The following is a 20,069-nucleotide window of genomic DNA, read 5'->3' on the forward strand; positions in this document are numbered from 1 at the left end:
CACTGTCCTCCTGCACAGCTCAGTGATTCTCCGTTCTTGATTGGTCCATGCTGAACACACACTCCTTCCCCATTACGGTCATGTGACCACACAGACCTCTGACCGCAGCCCTGCTTCTCTATTCTAGCCTGTTGTACTACGCTACTGCATTATAGGGATCTGCAGCTCCATCCTGTATCTACAAACTGCTGCTGTTTCTTTAGGCTTATGCCCTTACTATACATTATACTCCACATGCCGATTGCTATACAGCACAGTAACTTATAATATCACATATCCAGCTGCTTCTAAATGTTTGTTTAATTTTTTTTGTCTGCATATCAGTGATTTCTTATGGGAATTTTTTTTTGGTGTAAGAGTGATTTGGGGATTACAATCGCGGTCCGGGATCGAATTATGCTCATAATCCAAGGCACCAATGTACCTGCAAAGTATTTGCTGTCCTCAATTGCTTGCATTCTACGTCTGAGTCCAGCTATCATTTGCAGGTCATGGCGTCAGGGAAGTCAGTGGTGTGTAGCATGCAGTATAATTTATGGCCACTCAGTAAAACATGCCGCTCCTACAAATCTGCCGCCCTGAGCAATAAACTAACTTGGCCTCATGGCAGGAATGGCAGCTGTAACCGCTCTAACAGGACAGCAAGAGCGCAGGATGCCGGATCACACAGCAATGCAGAAGGTAAGTATGCACTGCATGTGCGACCTGGAAACTGACAGCTCCAATTTTGCATATCTGAGCTGTCAGTTTCCATGGCCCATCTTTGCTGATCTTTGCTCATCTGTGTCCTTGCATGTCTGTGTAAAAGGACCCTTACCCTAAATGGCTAACATTCCGCCCACTAAAGAGGCCAACCATGCTTTTGCTATGTGGTCCATACAAGCCCTAGATCTAGTAATGAAAATTATAACAATAGCCTAATTTCCCATGAAGCCGTTCTCTTTGAGCCCAGCAATAAGTTCTCCTGCCCAATGCATTACTTCAGATCTTCACATGGATTATATTTTAATTTTATATCTTAAAGCACAGACATTATTAGACAAAAAACGAGAAACCCTTCCATGATTACTCGTCTGAGATCTCAGAATAAAATGTTCTTTGTGCGGCAATTATTTCGCCTCTTCCTAGACCTGATTTTCTGAATAGAAATAATTACTTTTATATCTTTATTTTCTTCAATATCCCAGCGCTTCTTACCACTGTCAGACATTAGTGACTCTCTCAGCCGTAATGACTGTAATTTCATCTGCTCCATAGTCTTTTGCCTGCTTTTATTTATTCAACCTTGTGGCCTTCAGCTGCGCACTTTCTTTAAGTCCCATTGATCACAGAAACAATTTTTTTTTTTATGTTTTCTTCATGATTTTAGTCTGTGTCAAATTTATAGTTTTCTCCTTTATAGTAGACTCCTATAAAGTTATCTACAGAACTGTACGTGTGTATGACTTTTTATGCCATCTTTTATGGGATGCATGTTGGAAACACAAAACAAAACAATTTCTGACACTGGATATTTTTTATTCCTGAAACAAGAGGAGCTGACCCCAGTAGGAAAAAGCTTCCAGGGAAAAGGTCTATGTATCCTACTGCGCAGTGCAGGATGAATGGGAAGTCTTGGCAACCTGTTACACCTAGATAACCAACGACTGGGGCTCGTATTACCCATCTAGGACAGGTTCTACGCAGGTAGGGGCATAGGCGATTCAGAGCAACAACTAAGCATCAGTGAGTACGAGTATCACTTATCTTTTCTTTCTAAACACCTGTTCCGGCACACTTACTACTTGGGAAGAGCTTCTCTAGCAAATCCTCTCCTCTTCTTTCTCTCTACAAAGCACCAAATCTTTCAAGCACTGGTTCTACCTCACTATCAGCCACAGCGTTTGCTGAGTCAAGATCTGTACTGTTGTATTACGTGTACTGTTAATTTCAAGCCTAGTAAAGTGAAGTAAAGTGTTCTATTTTCTACTAAACGCACAGGATTCTGTCAAATCTGTGAGCATCTGCACCTACGCACACCACCGAACACTTGGGTTATTTTTACCCTGTGAGTGGCGGTACCAACTACCCGGGTGGGGCTGCTACTACTCAAGGTTGCCGTGACAAGTGCCCAAGTGACCCTTAACACCCCGGAGGTTACCGACCATTGGGGATAATAAACCGATCAAAGCAGGTATTTCCATCCCACCTGTATCCACCTAGCCCAGCAGCCGACCATCACAGAAGTGGCCCAGTATCACACTTTCTCTTCCACCTGTGGTGGCAGCATCTTCCCCTGCCTCTGGGCCTATCAAATTCCTGCTAAATGTCTCCCCATCTGTCCTGACCAATGAAGTCACCTCAGGCTCCTCTCCACCAATAGGTAACAGCCCTGAGGTCTATAAGTAAGAGTGGATAGGGCCATGTGCTCAGTTCACTCAGAACTAGTCGCTGTGTAGTAGAGGAGAGTATGCTGCTGTTTGTTTCAGTTCCTCTATTCCTGAGCAGACTTATCATGCCTTGCTAAGCTACCAGAGGTGTGACTACTGCCTGAGGGAACCAGCATGTCCACGCCAGTGGCCTAGCTACCTTGAAGTCAGACCACGCAACTGCTATGGGGCTTGTGTGGTAAAGGGGCCCAGGTGGTCTGCCTTCATGGTACGCCACAGACAACACTCCCCTCCCTGGACAATGGCTCACACCAGCAGCCTCCCGCACTCGGACTGCAGCTCGCACAAGCACGTACCACCCTACCACCCCAGTGCGGAAGCCAACAGTTCACTTTCCTGCCCCCGTGACATTGTCTTACATACACATGCCGGGTCACGCTAAAGCCGTGAGGCATGCCAGGTACAGCAGAGGACGGCATGGAAAGAGCCGTGACAGTGTCACCAGCTACATCAGTGACACCGGCCAGGGAGTTGAGAAAATGGTAAGGGACTGCGCCGGGTCAATGCATGGGGGTGGGGTGAGTACAGGATTGAGAATGGAGGTAACCAAGTACCTGGAGATGGAGAGAAGATATCTTTTGTTGCCTGTTGTTGGACCTAGTACTAAGTATGCCAAACTGTAAATAAGTAAATAATTACTGTAGCAGAGTTTTTAGAAGACAACTCCACTACAGATGAGCGCGACTAGAGCATGTTTGAGTCCAATCGCTCAGCATTTGATTATTAGTGGCTGAAGAAGTTTGATGCAGCACTAAGTAGTCCTGGAAAACATGGATACAGCCATAGGCATGCTTAAAGTGACTCTGTACCCACAATCTGATCCCCCAAACCACTTGTACTTTCGGATAGCGGCTTTTAATCCAAGATCTGTCCTGTGGTCCGTTCGGCAGGTGATGCAGTTATTGTCCTAAAAAACAACTTTTAAACTTACAGGCACGGCTTAAGATATCTGTGCCCCAACTTTGCACCACCTCTGTCCCTCCTCCCCACCCTCTTCATCATTAGGAATGCCACTGAAACATTTTCTCCTGTCTGAATATTGAACAGGTGCCTTAACGATCCAGCCCATGTGCCGGGCTGACACAGGTGGGGAATAGGAGACAATCTGCCTGGAGCATTCCTAATGATGAGGAGGGCGGGGAGGAGGGACAGAGAGGGTGTGCCAGCCTAATGCATACACAGTCTAGGCCACGCCCGTTGGGCACAGGGCTGCCAGTTTAAAAGTTGTTTTTTAGCACAATAACTGCATCACCTGCTGAACGGACCCCAGGACAGATCTTGGATTAAAAGCAGCTATCTGAAGGTACAAGTGGTTAGGGGGGTCAGATTGTGGGTACAGAGTCGATTTAAGTTGTGCCCATCTCTAAACTCCACTTTAGCAAGGTCTTCACATTTTATGTGTATATATTATTAGTTATATTATGTGTATTTCTAGTATATACAATAACTTTTCTACAAGGCCTGGCTGTGCCGATGTGTCTTGTGCAATAGGCGTCTTCTAGACCAGACAATGCTCCCTGGGAAAAGGTTATGTAAAGCCAGTTTGCATGAAGCAATGATTTTAGTAATTTAATACCCAATATGACCGAGCAAACTCTTCGTACTGCGCAGTTTATTTGCTTTGCTATAAACAACAATGTTCCCTTACAATATAATCACGGGAAAGTAATGAAATCCTGTAAACGTTAATAATACGTCACATGTTGGACCATCATACGAAAAGTTATCTGTGGTTGTGAGAAATTCCAGCCTTCTAGTCTCCGATCTTAAATATGCTGCTCCCCTGAGACTACGAGCTAATGTATCACTGGGCCCCTTACTTACAGCTAATGTCAGGTAATAGGTCACAGTACAGAGGCAGATGACCTCACACTCTGTCCCGGGGGAGGGGGGGGGCTGCTAAAGTTTTGGCTGCCTAGGCATGATGGGAGTTGTAGTCTTGCAACAGCTGGAGAGCCCAGGTTCCCTACCCCTGTGCTAAATGCTTGGATCTGGTACTCAATTTCTCAGCCACTTTGTGTAGAATTGGGGGGTTACAGGTGTATGCAGTACAAACAGAGTAAAACAAGAGCTCTGGCCCCTCCAAACGGCTAAATAGCCTCTTTAGATTACAGGGCCCTGTCAGGTCCCCAGTGTTCCCCTATAGTATACATGCTTATCTTATCCAGTACATTCATGTATAGGCTGCCAGAGGGTCCAGCACCCCCACCAATATACAGTAACCAACAGTGTTCTATATTTACAGGGTGGTCCAAAAGTAGGTGGACAGTATGTGTATCAAACATGGTGTTAAGTGAAACCAACCAGCAACCAATCCGATTCCACTTTTCATTTCTCACAGATGCTTTGGAAAACGAAAGGTGGAATCTGATTGGTTGCTAGGGGCAGCTAAGCCAGTTTCACTTTGCACCATGTTTGAGAGATCTCCCCCGACCCTATTACACATACTGTCCAGCTACTATTCGACCGCCCTGTATATATATATATATATATATATATATATATATATACACACACAGGTATATATACTCAGCCAGTGATGTTGATGTTGTTTTGTCGTGACGCCAGCACTGTAGTAGTGCACAGATGTGATGTTGGTACCTGTTTAGTTTGGCCGATTTATATCCCTGAAAGGTCGGTAACCTCTGGACTTGTTGCAGGTCCCCTGGGCACTTCTTACAGCAACCTCGAGTGTCAGTTGAGCCATCCAGGATGTCTGTACTGCCCCCCACAGAGAGGGGAAAATAACCCAAGGTAAACTGTGTTGTGTGCATGGGTGCAGGTGCAAACAGAGGAGAGAGTCCTGTGCGTTTTGTATAAAAATAGAACGGAATTGCCAGGGAACAGTACACTCTATACCAGTAGCGGATTATAATAGGTCCGTTTCGGGCAGTAGCCGGGGCCCATGGCCACCCAAACAGACTTATACTTTCAATGGTGTATTGTCCCTGGCTACAGTTTTGCCATGATTTGCAAAAAATCACTGCTTTTTTACTTCGACTTTGAACACATCAGGACATCATGACATTATTTATCCTGTACTACAAACACTATGCTAGTGCTACCATATGTACAGTGGGGTGGGGGGACCCAGGTTTGGTGAACAGCCGGGTGCCTATGGCAAAGTTAAACTGCTCATGCTCTATATATTCCAAGATTATCCGGTTGTCTTGCACTGCGCAGTAGGATACATAGCATACCTTTACTTTTAGTCGCTTTGTCCTACTGGGGTCAGCTCCTCTTGTATCAGAAGTCTGACCTGCACTTAAAGAAGGATTCCTGGCATGGGCTAGGGTAATCCTAGGTGGCTTCTCTCCCCTACTTGAACTTAGCACTGCATAGCTGTAGTGGCAGTTTGCATAAAAGAAATCTCTCTCAGAGCTAGTCTCTCACACATCTGTCCCCTTGGACCTTCAACAACTAACTCTCTTTCTGGTCCCTGCCAGGGGTCCTGGCCGGAGCCACGCCGTGGCTTTACTTCCGCAAGAACTGATCTCTGTGTCTTCTCTCACTGAAAAACTAGTCTCAACTGACTCACTTCCTCCAACAGTTTAACTCCTCCTACAGGGGTAATATCTACACCCTCCTGTGAATGGTGGGGTTGAGTGTGGGTAAGAGAGAGGAAGAAGAGGATAGGAGAGGTAGAAAGAGCACCTGTGAGTGATCAGAACATGAACACATGACATAAAACAGTTAACCTTTTTGCTTCAGCTGTGAACATAAAACACAAAGACACACCTAGTAGGGAAACTAAGGTACTTCATCTCCCACTTACCTGAGTGCACTACTTACTGGGGTGCACATATAACAACACCCGTGGTGGGACACCATATATAAATATATATATCTGTATACAGAGAAGCAGCGGACAGTTAAGTTTTCTCATATTTCAGCACAATTTACTGGAAAATCTCTGTCACAATTCTAAACAAGCCAAAAACACTGCCTGCAGAATTATGACTGCAGCTCTGGAGTATTAGTATTGGGTCACACAAGTCTCCTGTGGTACCAGGACCCTGTAATGACTGCTACCTCTGCATCCATATAGCCAGTGCCGGACTCATCTGTATACTGGCGCCTGTATACTTAATGAAATGTCTCCCCCTCCATGTGGTTTCTACAGATTGTAATATCTCAGAAGCTGAAGATTGCGTCTGTTTTCTTCTACTGTTTACAATGCAGATGGCAGCAGGAATACAGATGATGGTGGCAGGTATCAGGCTGCCAGCAAGTATTGCAGGGAGACGGAGAGCGCTTGATGTTGTTCTAGGCAATCTGCCTTCTGCAGAGTCACAGAAACAAACGCTTTGTTTGTCTCCAAATACTCCAATCTTTTTCCTGTGTGATAAAGTTGGACATGCTCCAGTGGATCCAATGATTATAGAGATAGAGAATAATCTATGTGCAGAATAACAGGGGAACCCACATGGTAGTCATTCAGGACATGATCACAATTCATTGTTTTTCATACTAAAGTAAATGGTAGATTAGAGGTGTATTTATCACATGACTATACCCAAGAACGTCCATCTTCTCTTAACCTGTTATCCCCTATAGTAAAATGATTTCTCCTTCTTATACACTCCATTTTAAGCAAATATAGCCGTAACACACAGCCCCATCCTGACATGTATGCAGTGCGCTCATCTCTATACTCCACTACTGACATCATGATGAAATAATGTAGAGAATGAGGGTAAAGGGATACTCCATTGGTTAGGATTAAAGGGTGTCAAAGTTCTCCAGTCTTCCAGTACTTATCAGCTGCAGGAAGTGTTGTAATCTTTCCAGTCTGGCACACTGCTCTCTGCTGCCACCTCTGTCCATGTCAGGAACTGTCCAGAGTAGTAGCAAATCCCCATAGAAAACCACTTCCTGCAGGACATACAGCAGCTGATAAGTACTTAAGATTTCTAAATAGAAGTAATTTAGAAATCTATATAACTTTCTGGCACAAGGTGATTTTAAAACTTTGTTTTCCTGTGGATTACCCCTTTAAATATGGGTCCTGTAAGGCTATGTTCACACATAGTATGAGACCGGCTGTTCCATGACCCAGCAGGGTAACTGAACGGCCGGTGTCAGAAAAGATCATCCTGGCCGGTACTGCAGTACAGGCCAGATGATCTCTAGCACCGCTGAGTTCTAATGCGGGAGAGGTTTTCTATGGAGATTTACTACTGCTCTGGACAGTTCCTGACATGGAAAGAGATGGCAGCAGAGAGCACTGTGTCAGACTGGAAAGAATACAACACTTCCTGCAGGACCTACAGCAGCTGATGAGTATTGCGAGACTGGAGATTTTTAATTAGAAGTACATTACAAATCTATATAACTTCCTCATACCAGTTGATTTGAAAGATTTTTTTTTTTGCTGAAGTTCCCCTTTAAGGCCAAAATAGACCACAGAGGCAAAGGAGTAAATGAGTTTAAGGGACACATGAGCCATCCCTCCTGGAAATAGACTTGACAACTGTTAACATCCAGCTTGCCGATGCGGCATTTCTCTAATACTGACACTGTCAAACAACCTAAGGGTACATCCTATTACCAGTAGTATCCCAGTCACCAAATTAGTCATACCATATTTCCAGGAGGAGTAATAGAGGAACATCACAGCTCTGTACACTATGCTCCAGAAGTGGTATCTTATTGGGACTATAAATACTTACTGATGCAGATTTTAAAGAGATTAGAGAAACATGGCTGCTTTCTTCCTCAAAGAGCGCCATTCTTGTCATCAGTCAGTGTGTGGTACTGCAGCTAAGTTCCATTGAAGTGAATGGAGATGAGTTGTAATACCAGGACAAGGGTGGCGCTGTTTTTGAAAGAAAGCAGCTGTGTTTTTTTTTGTCATGCTGGATAACCCCTTTAACATGTAGCAGGTGACACACAGGTATAGGCACGCTGCTCTTATTCTCTATGTGCCACGGCATCAGGTATGTTCACCACCATAATAGCATTAAGGTCGGCTTATGTGTTTCATCCTGTAAGTGTAGAAGTTCTTAGAATCCTGAAAATCCCTCCCGGTACAGCTCTCAGTTGTATTGCAGTTTCTTATAGCTACATATAATAGATTTTTCATGCTTTCTATTTTGGGCAGATACAATGGATCCCCAGGTATCTATAAGGCAGCGTTTTGCTATTAACAGTAAGCCAGCCATGATGTTCTGTACAGTGTAAGTTGATAACAGCGCTAATTCTCCTTGTCTAATATATAAAAATGCACAATAATAATAGTATAATATAATTACATTTTCCATTAAAATACTTAAAGTAACATTTTACTAAAGGTAAAAACAGACCAAGTAATGTATTTATCCAAAGCACGGGAAACGCTGTATATCTGATGGTCCAGGAGGCGGAGATTATACATGTTCAGTGGCCATAATGACCTGAAAGTAGCCACAACTGCAGCAGTAGTAAGTAGCAAAGATGAGCACAGACATTGGCGTACAGATAACTTACTTATAGACACCTGTGATGTGGCTCTAGTTACACAGCCAGACTTCTGTTACATGGGGAGGTCCAGACTACACAGCCAGACAGCTGTTACATGGGGAGGTCCAGACTACACAGCCAGACAGCTGTTACATGGGGAGGTCCAGACTACACAGCCAGACTGCTGTTATAGGGGGCTCCACACTACACAAACTGCTGTTACATGCTGAGGTCCAGACTACACAGCCAGACTGCTGTTACATGCTGAGGTACAGACTACACAGCCAGACTGCTGTTACATGCTGAGGTACAGACTACACAGCCAGACTGCCGTTATAGGGGGGAGGTCCAGACTACACTGCCAGACTGCTGTTATATGGGGAGGTCCAGACTACACTGCCAGACTGCTGTTATATGGGGAGGTCCAGACTACACTGCCAGACTGCTGTTATATGGGGAGGTCCAGACTACACTGCCAGACTGCTGTTATATGGGGAGGTCCAGACTACACTGCCAGACTGCTGTTATATGGGGAGGTCCAGACTACACTGCGACTGCTGTTATATGGGGAGGTCCAGACTACACTGCCAGACTGCTGTTATATGGGGAGGTCCAGACTACACAGCCAGACTACTGTTACATGCTGAGGTCCAGACTACACAGCCAGACTGCTGTTACATGCTGAGGTCCAGACTACACAGCCAGACTGCTGTTACATGGGGAGGTCCAGACTACACAGCCAGACTGCTGTTATATGGGAAGGTCCAGACTACACAGCCAGACTGCTGTTATATGGGAAGGTCCAGACTACACAGCCAGACTGCTGTTACATGGGGTGGTCCAGACTACACAGCCAGACTGCTGTTATAGAGGGAGGTCCAGACTACACAGCCAGACTGCTGTTACATGGGGAGGTCCAGACTACACAGCCAGACTGCTATTATAAGGGGAGGACCAGACTACACAGTCAGACTGCTGTTATATGGGGAGGTCAGGACTACACAGCAAAACTGCTATTATAGGGGGAGGCCTAGACTACACAGTCAGACTGCTGTTATACGGGGAGGTCCAGACTACACAGCCAGACTGCTGTTATATGAGGAGGACCAGACTACACAGCCAGACTGCTGTTATATGAGGAGGACCAGACCACAAAGCCAGACTGCTGGTATACAGGGTGGTAGACTACAAAGCCAGACTGCTGTTATACGGGGAGGACCAGACTACAAAGCCAGACTACTGTTATAGGGGGAGGTCCAGACTACACAACAAGACTGCTGTTATAGAGGGAGGTCCAGACTACACAGCCAGACTGCTGTTATAGAGGGAGGTCCAGACTACACAGCCAGACTGCTGTTATAGAGGGAGGTCCAGACTACACAGCCAGACTGTTGTTATAGGGGAAGATCCAGACTACACAACCAGACTGCTGTTATAGGGGGAGGTCCAGACTACATAGCCAGACTGTTGTTATAGGGGAAGATCCAGACTACACAGCCAGACTGCTGTTATAGGGAGAAGACCAGACTACAGAGCCAGACTGCGTTAATAGGGGAAGATTCAGCCTACACGGACTGCTGTTATAGGGGAAGATCCATACTACACACACACTGATGTTATAGGGGAAGATCCAGACTACACAACCAGACTGCTGTTATAGGGAGAGGACCAGACTACAGAGCCAGATTGCTATCATAGGGGAAGATCCAGACTACACGGGCTGCCGTTATAAGGGAAGGTCCAGACTACAAAGGCAGACTGCTGTTATAGGGGGAGGTCCAGACTACAAAGCCAGACTGCTGTTATAGGGGAAGGTCCAGACTACACAGCCTGTTGTTATAGAGGGAGGTCCAGACTATATAGTTAGACTGATGTTATATGGTAAGGTCCTCACTACACATCCAGACTTCTGTTATATGAGGTTGTCCAGACTACACAAACTGCTGTTATAGGGGGAGGTCCAGAACACAACCAGACTGCCCTCATAGGGGGAGGTTGTAGGCTTATAACCAGTTTTCTCTGAATATACACATTAGTAATTTACTTATTTTATGGGAGATATGAAAATAAAAAATAAAAAACACCCGGTTTTGCCTTGGTATGTTAGACATAGAATTATATCCACTATCGCATTATGGGAAAACAATTTTATTTATGTTTTACTAATTCTGTCCTTCACTTGCTGTCTACAGAACTATTCCCTAAAGCTATTACACTCCTTTGAGCATCTCCAATATAAAATGTTTAATTTGCCCAAACCAAAGAAGCATTTATTTTCTGTTTGTTCAATGTCGCCAAGAGTTGCATCCAAAATATGTAGTGCTGGCCTGCAAGATCTGTTTTATGATGCATATCCCATGAATGCGACTCTGGGAAAAGACTCTGTGTAGTTATAAATACCAGACAATACTGAGAAGAAAAGGCAGAAAAACAACGGCCCAAATGCTGGCGTAATCGGGGAATAAAATGCAGCACGTGTAATTATACAATAGTCACTGAACATTAAAGGGGCTTTTACAGTATCTGACCCCTGCACTGCCACAAGTAACTTGGGTCCCATTCCGTTTAATGGGTCTAAACTGCAGAACCAGAAGAACTTGCCAACAGACCACTGTGTATTGGGTCTTACAAACAATGTCCATGGTAAAAAAGGTACAGTATGCCAGCTCTGCGCAAAAATAAAATTGCCTCTCTAGTGCCATCTAGTGGTGGCTACTTTGTAAAGCAGTATCTGACCTTTATAAGAGCTTTGAAATCTGACTGGAAGAATAAGCTCTCCCACTAAAGATTATACTTTGGCTAAAAGGGGTTATCCAGGATTAGAAAAACATGGCCGCTTTCTTCCAGAAACAGCACCACTCTTGTCTCCAGTTTGGACGTGAATCTGCAGCTTAGTTCAATAGAAGTGAATGGAGCTAAATTGCAAACCACACCAAAACTGGTGACAGGAAAGGTGCTGTTTGTGGACGGAAGCGGCCATGTTTTTCTACACCAACAAAACCCCTTTAAGGGGAATGTGTCATCATAAAATTATCTATTGTCTAAATAAATTTTTTATATTGAACATATTTTTCAAGAATTTGTTTTTTTTTCTCAAATTTCTATCTTACTGTCTATATTATAAAATCTTGCAGTTTGATTTTCACTACTAAGTCTAAAACTAATCTGAGACTTCCTGTTCTGTCTGTGATGATAAGAAGGAGGCTGCTGTAAAGTGAACTGTACAGCATTACAGTGACAGATGACACCAGTAGATTGACAATATCAACACAAGACAATAGAATCTCCTTATGGAATGACCTCTTCAAAGGTCACAGAGTACACTCAGTAATATCTTACTTCGATCTCAATGGGACAGGTCATGTCTAGTTTTTTCTGTGTCCATACGACTTGCCATAAAGCATATCACTAAATGCTGTTACCATCTCAGACAACATGGCAGCCCTCATAAAAATGTACGAAAATTTAAATTTAGAAAATAAGTCAGAAAATAGAAACTGATTAGAAAAAAAACAACAAGATTTAGCATCTGGCTCTAAACAGTAAAATAAAATCTAGACGATTAAGGTATTATACAGTTTGCTACCTCTAGGTGGCACTAGAGAGACAGTTCTCTTCCTTTTGCAGGAGAACTATTTTGCATACTCTTTTCCCATGGAGCATTGCCTGTAAACGCCACTCTGCACAGAGCCATAACCCCCAATACTTGTGAGGAAAAATCCTTTAAAACGTGTTTCCCACCAGACAGCAGCTAATAGATTATTTAGTAAAATCAATAATTAATAACTAAACTTTCTAGGACAAGGACTTCCACAACCTACAGCCATCAGCTTATTAACACTCAGCTTATAGAGATAGGTGGTAAAATCATTCATATGGATGGATATGTTCTCGGAAAAGGAGATAATGGGGGCAAGGTTGGTTCTCGGGCAACAGGGTGACATTACATGTATAGAAAATTATATTTTTGTGCTTAGCTAGGGTCTATCCATATTTCATACAAATATGTCCTCACACAAAAAGATTTTTTAAAAATTAATTTGCTTTTAGAATGAGAATCAATGGCAAAAAAAAACTAATTAGGTGGGGGCTTGACAAAATACATTTACTTCCAGAAACAGCACCACTGTTGTGTGTAGCCTTTGCAGCTTAGTTCCATTAAAGTCAATGAAGTTCAACTGCAATACTACAAACAACCTGAGCATAGGGGAACAGCTGCAGCCTCCAGGGGCCTGACCTCTGGTCGGAGCCCATACTGTAAGCTCCAACGAGCAGGTCTCGTTTATACTTTGTATTTTTATGTTTTTACTTATTCTAATTATTTAACTGTGTATTATGTACCTCTGTACTGTATGCATAGAAAACAAAAAGCGCTGCAGAATCTGTTGGCGCTATACAAATAAAATTATTATTAGTATTATTAGTCCACGTTGAAAGCACCCATCTTCAGTTTTTATTTTGTTCAGACCAGGGTTAGAGAAATTGCTTCTTGCTGTTGGTCCCCCTGGCCTTCTAGGCTTCCACACCTGTTACAGCATTCCTTCATATATCCCTTATGGTATCTTGTGACAGATCTGCAGAGTTGTCTTGTGAGTATGATTGTTCTCTTCTTCTCAAAAGAAACTGTGAAGATCCTTGTCTCAAGCCTAACTGTGAAAGCCCCCATCATAATCTAACTTATTTCTTATAGTAATAGTTACATACAAAACATCAAAGTTCAAACTAATATAAAATAAAAAGTCTGTTTTTCAGTTGAAAATGCATGATTTTTAGTCTTTTCTGCATGCAAAACTTTTTTTTAATGTTTTTTGCCCTTTTTAGTTGCTTAGTAAAAAAAAAAAATTCTGGGTCTTTTTTTTTTTTTTTTTTACATGTAAATGGTCCATAAAACCTAGCGTAGAAGGTTTACATCAATGACAGGAGAAACTTTTTTTTTTTTTTTTGCTTGAAGTGATAACTGCCGTCTTAACATATGGGGCCTAACAGGGAAGTTTCTCTATCACAACACATCTTGTAGCCTGGAGATCTGCAGCTCTGCCTCTGAATGAATAAAACATTAGAACTTCATTAATCTCTGCCATGTGGTGAAAATAGGCCATCATATCATTTAAGAGCTCGGTTTTTCCTGTCATGCCGAGGCAATCTTAAATAATCAGCCCTGAGATACATTGAGATTAATTGCATTTTTTAACGGATAACATTTTGTATGAAAATAATATAATTAGCGCTAATTGTTATTAATTACTAGTAAACTAATAATGCATCTTCTTGCATGGCACATATCCATTCCAGAAAACTCCAGGGAGGGAAATATTAGTAAACATAGAAGAAAGCTAATATTTGAATTATGTTAATTTTCTGATATTTTACTGCCGCTGTTCAAAATGTTGTTGGGCTTAAAGGGAACCCGTCACCATAAAAATGCTATCTAAGCTATCACTGTCATGTTACAGAGCAGAAGTAGCTAAGCAGAGTGATATATATCTTTATGGGAAAAGATTCAGTATAATTTGTAATTTATTGATAGAAATCACTAATGTTTCTATGCTGAAGAGTCCAGTCTATTGAGAGACACCGCCCACTGGACTCCTTAACACAGGATCATCAGGGATTCCAATCAACATGTTATAAGTTACACTGAAACTTTTCCCACAAAAATTTACAAGTGGTACCTTGGTTTAAGAGTGCAGGTAATCTCTTTATGGCTATGTTCACACTACGTAAGTTTCCGGCAGTAGCGCGTTCCGTGAATAAGCGGCGGAGACTTACGTAGTTTGCGTATAATGGAAAGTATACGAAGTACGGCTGCACAGTTCACACTACGTACGAACTTATGCCCGGATCGTACGCGGCGGCGTAAAAAATGAACCAGACCATTGTTTGCGGACAAAAATGCCGTAACTTACGCCCGTAGCGTTACTTGCGGTCCCGTACGTAGTGGTGATTTCTTCATTTTTGCAGCTTTTTGTGCCGATCCAAAAGGTTCTGTGGGGTGTCCGGGGCTAGGCGAAGATTTCCAAGTAAAAGACCGCTGTCAGATCGCTACGTAGGGCGCTCGGGAAGCGTAAGTAGACTTCGGGCGTAAGTTCGCGGTCCGTACATAGCCAGCCGCAATTAGCGTAAATCCCCGGCCGGAGTTTACCGCGTATATGTCCAGCCGCGAAAATATATTTTCGAGGCCGGACATATACGCAGTGTGAACATAGCCTAAAGCTGTAATTCTTCTCTTCCCAGAGAGTGGTATACTGTGCCCACATCTGCCCTGCTCATTCCTTCATGCTCCCTGCAGTCACTGTCAGTCCTTGTGTTTCCTATCCTCTGCATTCCTGCTATAATGTGCCTGCTCTTACACTCAGCTATACACACTGCTGCTATACGGTGTATGCCCTTACACTCAGCTATACACACTGCAGCTATAATGTTGCTGCACTCACACTCAGCCATTCACACTGCTGTATAGAAAAATTTCTGTCACTGTCCTCCTGCACAACTCTGTGATTCTAACTTCCTGATTGGTCCATGCTGAACACACACCCTTCCCCATTGCTGTCATGTGACCACACAGACCTCTGACAGCAGCCCTGCTTCTCTATTCTAGCTTGTTGTACTACGCTATTGCATTGTGGGGATCTGCAGCTCCCTCCTCTATCTACAAACTGCTGCTGCTTTTTCAGGTTTATGCACTTACTACACATTATATTCCACATGCTGACTGCTATACTGTACAGTAACTTATATTATGACAGTCAGCTGTTTCTAAATGTCTGTTTCATCTGTTCTACACGTAATTCAGAATTTTAAAAAATAGTTTTTAGGGGTTTGGAACCAATTGTCTGCATATCAGTGATTTCTTATGGGAAAATTTGCTTTGGTTTAAGAGTGGATTTGGATTACAAGCACAGTCGCGGAATAATTTATGCTCGTAATCCAAGGCACCACTGTATATCAATCTGCTCAGTTTTTCCTGCTCTATAACATGATGCTGATAGATTAGATAGCATTGTCTTGGTGGCAGGTTCCCTCTAAGGCTGGAACCACACATGGATAACCGCTATTGCATTTTTTTTTTTTTTTTTGCCAAAACCAGAAGTGGATTTAAATGGGATGGAAGATATAAAGAGAAGACTTCTCTTTTTCTGTTGGATCCTTTTCTGGTTTTCTGGCATAAAAACTGAACTGGCTGTTTGCTAAAAACTGTCATGTGTGATTCCAGCCTTGAAGGGCTTTTCCATCTCAGCTTGCTATATATGTAGTTCAGTGCTTGGGAACCCCATAAAGAATGAATGGGGCACACACTGCAATGTCTGTGCAGGCAAGCCAAGTGCTCTATTCATTGCAGGCCAATGGGGGTCAAAATTGATGGGGTTCCAAGATGTTGGACCTCCAGTGATCAGCTTATCCCATATTTTATAACTACAATTCCCATCATGCCTCCTGGACAGCAAAAGGTTTAAATGTCCAGGCCAGATGGCAAATGTAGTTTTGCAACAGCTGGAGGGCCACAAGTTTGACACCTCAGATTTAAAAAGTCACACTTTTTTTTTTTTTTTTTGCAGAAATCAATAGTCCAGGCGATTTTAAGAAACTTTGTAATTGGGTTTATTAGGCAAATATGCAATTATCTGCATTCAAAAAGCCTTTCCCCAGGTCCCCCCCTCCTCTCTCATTCACTGCTCATTATCAGGAAATCTTGACTCTTTTACATCAGTCGGGCCCTGTGTAACCTATGGAGAGGGGAGGGGGGAGGAGGGAGATTAGTTGCCAGCAGAGAACAAAGGATTACACAGCGGGAGCTGCATGAAAGACGGTATTCAGAGGTCAGAGAGGTCAGTGCTGACTTCAGAGGAAATAGCCTGGTGATGTAGCTGTAAATTAACTCTTTGTTGTCCTGTTTTAGTGCCTCATCTCCCTCCCTCCACCCCTCTCCATAGAAAACCATGAAGAGAGGGGGGAGAGCTTCAAACAGCTTTTTCATTATAAAAATGTATTCTTCGGCTAATAAACCCAATTACAAGGTTTCTTAAAATCGCCTGTACTATTGATTTCTGCGCAAAAAAACAAAACAAAAAAAAACGACAATGACACTTTAAGAGATCTGCAGTTAACTTCTATGTGCCGGATACCACAGGACACCTTTGGAGGATTGCACCGTCCATCCCCCAAGGGGTCAGGTCTGTTTTGGTGGCATAATGGGAACCTGTTATTAGGCAGGTGTTTTTTAATAATATGGGTGATCAGTGTAGGTCTAGTTGTCTAACAATATTTTTTACATCTAAAATAATGTAAAAGAAAAAGTCAAAAAATAGCCAAATAAAAATATATTAAGGTGAAAGAAATCTCTTGGGGCACACTTGCTCTCTTGCGGAGATCCTCCAGGGATCCTTACAGGTAATGCTCTCAGGGAAAAAACTATGTAAATGAACCCTCCTCCAGAAGGAAGGAAACTGTCTCTCGAGCACATAAAGTCTATAAATAACCAATTCATAAAATGTCAGTAGCACAGTACAATAATAAATAGAAGTAGGACAGGTTTTACGGTAATATATTTTAGTCTGCAGAGCAGAAGTCTAATCATCCGTAGAGACAGAATTTCTGAGCACGTCTCATTCTATGAAGAGAATTCCCTTTTCTAATCTTATATTTTTGCATTGGGGGCAAAGAAGATTAAGAACCTTCATTTCCTAGGTGTACCACGTAATAGAGAAGAGAGTGAAGCTATCTGTAAATGGTTTACTTTTAAGGGAGGAAATAAAAAATAGCCTTAAATAAGTTTGAAGTAGAACCTTAAGGGTGTAAGATGGATAGACTTTAAGATGTAGCTATCATGTAAAGTGTCAGTATCATTTCAAAAAACCTTTAACATGTCAGGCCTGGATCTGAGTGTTCAGACCGAGAACCATCCTGAGTCGGGAGAAGTCCAAGCCCAGCGTCACATGATGAGTTTAAGTCCTAATGTAAGTCTATGGAGCCCAACTCTTTCAATGACACAGAGCGGGCAGCGGACCGTGCGGCAGCTTGGTCCTCTCCCCGCTTGTTGTCACAATCTGTACAGAAATCACTGAAATCCCACCTTTATACTCTGTGGACATGAATGCACTACATGTACATAAAAGCATGCTATCACTGAAAACATGTAGGTTAAAACGTAAACAATTTTATTAGATATGTATTAAAAACGTGGTCCAGAATAATCTCAATATAGGTCAATAGATAATGTAAAATGCGGCACTATATAGTTAATGTAGTGTGTTTCACAATTTGTGCAATGACACACCAAACCCCTAATTACAGATGTGAAAAATTATACACAGTGGCACCTATCTGCCACCCTGGTCTCTACGCGTTTCTCCCCTCTGGGATCATCAGGAGACCAACACAGAACACATACGCTAGCAACGGGGTTAATGCTGCCAGATATTCATAATGTCACTCAGGACAAAAATAGATCCATAATAATAAAGCACTGTAAAATTGATGCTCAGCCTGCACATGTCATAAAGTAATTATCATAAATCAAGTTGAGAGTGCCTCAATGGGCAAAAACCAGTGCAATAATGAAACCAGACTCATTGAGCCACTCACGATTCCCACAGATAGATGTCCGGTCTCATACTGTAGTGCCGAGAACGCTGCTGCTAGATCCCGCCCCTAGTAATATGAAGGCGATTCGCGCCATTGGAGCCTGCAGCGCTGCCCCCCGCATGCATAATCTGCGCCCCAAACTGGAGCGCAGCGCTACGTGCAGGTATATATAATGAAAGAATAAATCTGCACAGATAATTGGCTGATTAAATTTCTGTATGGCTAATAAATATTTGAATATAAATATCAAATTTACACTACTGTTCAAAAGTTTGGGGTCACATTGAAATGTCCTTATTTTTGAAGGAAAAGCACTGTACTTTTCAATGAAGATAACTTTAAACAAATACACACTATACATTGCTAATGTGGTAACTGACTATTCTAGCTGCAAATGTCTGGTTTTTGGTGCAATATCTACATAGGTGTATAGGGGCCCATTTCCAGAAACTATCACTCCAGTGTTCTAATGGTACAATGTGTTTGCTCATTGGCTCAGAAGGCTAATTGATGATTAGAAAACCCTTGTGCAATCATGTTCACACATCTGAAAACAGTCTAGCTTGTTACAGAAGCTACAAAACTGACCTTCCTTTGAGCAGATTGTGTTTCTGGAGCATCACATTTGTGGGGTCAATTAAACGCTCAAAATGGCCAGAAAAAGAGAACTTTCATCTGAAACTCGACAGTCTATTCTTGTTCTTAGAAATGAAGGCTATTCCAATGCGAGAAATTGCTAAGAAATTGAAGATTTCATACAACGGTGTGTACTACTCCCTTCAGAAGACAGCACAAACAGGCTCTAACCAGAGTAGAAAAAGAAGTGGGAGGCCGCGTTGCACAACTAAGCAAGAAGATAAGCACATTAGAGTCTCTAGTTTGAGAAACAGACGCCTCCCAGGTCCCCAACTGGCATTTCATTAAATAATACCCGCAAAACACCAGTGTCATCATCTACCGTGAAGAGGCGGTTGTGGGATTTTGGGCTTCAGGGCAGAGTGGCAAAGAAAAAGCCATATCTGAGACTGGCCAATAAAAGAAAAAGATTAAGATGGGCAAAAGAACACAGACATTGGACAGAGGAAGACTAGAAAAAAATGTTGTGGACGGATGAATCCAAGTTTGAGGTGTTTGGATCACAAAGAAGAACGTTTGTGAGACGCAGAACAAATGAAAAGATGCTGGAAGAATGCCTGACGCCATCTGTTAAGCATGGTGGAGGTAATGTGATGGTCTGGGGTTGCTTTGGTGCTGGTAAGGTGGGAGATTTGTACAGGGTAAAAGGGATTCTGAATAAGGAAGGCTATCACTCTGCACCGCCATGCCATACCCAGTGGACAGGCTTGATTGGAGCCAATTTCATCCTACAACAGGACAATGACCCTAAACACACCTCCAAATTGTGCAAGAACTATTTACAGCAGAAGCAGCAGCTGGTATTCTATCAGTAATGGAGTGGCCAGCGCAGTCACCAGATCTGAACCCCATTGAGCTGTCGTGGGAGCAGCTTGACCGTATGGTACGCCAGAAGTGCCCATCCAACCAATCCAACTTGTGGGAGCTGCTTCTAGAAGCGTGGGGTGCAATTTCTCCAGCTTACCTCAACAGATTAATAGC

At 42.9% G+C, this 20,069-nt stretch overlaps 1 long non-coding RNA gene across 1 annotated transcript in view; it reads left to right on the forward strand.

Moving 5' to 3' along the window:
- Positions 1 to 20,069, forward strand: part of LOC138792387 (uncharacterized) — a 298,550-nt gene that overhangs the window by 162,309 nt on the left and 116,172 nt on the right. The gene's annotated exons all lie outside the window — the stretch shown is intronic.

Source organism: Dendropsophus ebraccatus, chromosome 5, assembly GCF_027789765.1.
Source record: "Dendropsophus ebraccatus isolate aDenEbr1 chromosome 5, aDenEbr1.pat, whole genome shotgun sequence".
Lineage (NCBI taxonomy): Eukaryota > Metazoa > Chordata > Amphibia > Anura > Hylidae > Dendropsophus > Dendropsophus ebraccatus.